Source organism: Elephantulus edwardii, unplaced genomic scaffold (assembly GCF_000299155.1).
Source record: "Elephantulus edwardii isolate Elephantulus edwardi_28Jun2011 unplaced genomic scaffold, EleEdw1.0 scaffold00284, whole genome shotgun sequence".
NCBI lineage: Eukaryota > Metazoa > Chordata > Mammalia > Macroscelidea > Macroscelididae > Elephantulus > Elephantulus edwardii.
In genome coordinates, this window is record NW_006400034.1 from 2,372,032 (window position 1) to 2,373,584 (window position 1,553).

General features: G+C 46.9%; 1 pseudogene; it reads left to right on the forward strand.

The window, feature by feature from the left end:
- LOC102874295 overlaps window positions 1-1,553 on the forward strand; it is a 24,859-nt pseudogene that overhangs the window by 2,747 nt on the left and 20,559 nt on the right.

The window sequence follows — 1,553 nt, forward strand, 5'->3', positions numbered from 1 at the left end:
TCTCCTTACAACATGTCCAAAGTATGTCAGACGAAGCCCCAGAATTCTTGCCTCCAAGGAGTAGCCTGGTTTAACCCTCTCCAGGATGGATCTGTCTGACCTAATAGGTGACATTTTATTTCTCACTTTGGATGACAATACAGATTTTTTTTATAATAAATAGAAATATGATCTTCACCTGGGCCCACAGGAGTGGAAGTGGGAGGAATGTAACAATGGAGAAATGAGTTGAGCGAGAACAGGGTCCTTCGGCGCTGCCCAGTGAACATGCACAGATGTGTGGATGGGCAGGGAAGGGTTGCCACCTGGAGGAATAGGGAGTCTCGAGGTTCCCTGGCTTATTGACTTGAGTTGGCCCCATCTGGGGGCCAGGGCTGAATGAGAACAACAGGTCAGGATCACAGAGAGAAGGGTGGGCTCCTGAGTTTGTCGCCTATGCCCATTTAAATGCCCCCAGCCGCAGAGGATTAGGGGTGAGTTGACCAGAATCCAATCAGATGAGGAGTGAGTGATGCATGAGCCAGGGTAGATTGCTGCAATCTTCAATCTAGGCTTGTTCTAGACTGGACTTTGCTTGTGGAGGCAGATGCTCAAAGCTTCCACGTTGAACAGAGGATTCTTCAGCAAAGGGACATTTTTGTTCCTGCAGAGAACTGGTTTGATAGGAATGGGAAAATCAGTTTACATTATTCTAAAAGCCTAGAATTGACTCAAATGTATGAAATAGATGTCTGGTAATAACAAAAGATAGCTTACACTAGCATATCATTACTTAAAACTGAAGTTTGGAAAGTTTAGAGGCAGGCAGGTATGGACTTAGATTTAATTACTCTATGAAATACATATCACAGTGACCCATTTGAAGTAATCTGTGTAAAAAGATAGACGCATATTCAGGAATGTAAATCCCAGAGAGTCAGGTGAAGAGTCAATGGTACATTCAATACTCTTCTCCAGCACCACAGCTCAAAGGCATCAATTCTCCTTCTGTCCTCCCTAGTCATTGTCCAACTCTCTGATGCATAAAAAGTGGGAGAAGATGACCCAGATCATATTTGAGACCTTCAACACCCCTGCCATGTACGTCACCATCCAGGTCATGCTGTCCCTGTATGCCTCTGGCCGGACCACCGGCATTGTGATGGATTCTAGCTATGGGGTCACCCACACTGTGCCCATCTACAAGTGGTATGCCCGCCCCCATGCCATCCTCTGTCTGGACCTGGCTGGCTAGGACCTGATGGACTACCTCATGAAGATCCTCACTGAGCAAGGGTACAGCTTCACCACCACAGCTGAGCGGGAAGTTGTGTGTGACATCAAGAAAAACCTCTGTTATGTTGCCCTGGACTTCAAGCAGGAGATGGCCACAGTGACTTCCTCCTCATCCTTGGAGAAAAGCTACAAGCTGCCAGATGGACAGGCCATCACCATTGGCATTTCCGCTTCACAGAGGCACTCTTACAGCCCTCCTTCCTGGGCATGGAGTATTGTGGCATCCATGAAACGACTTTCAGCTCCATCATGAAGTGTGATACTGACATCTGCAAGAA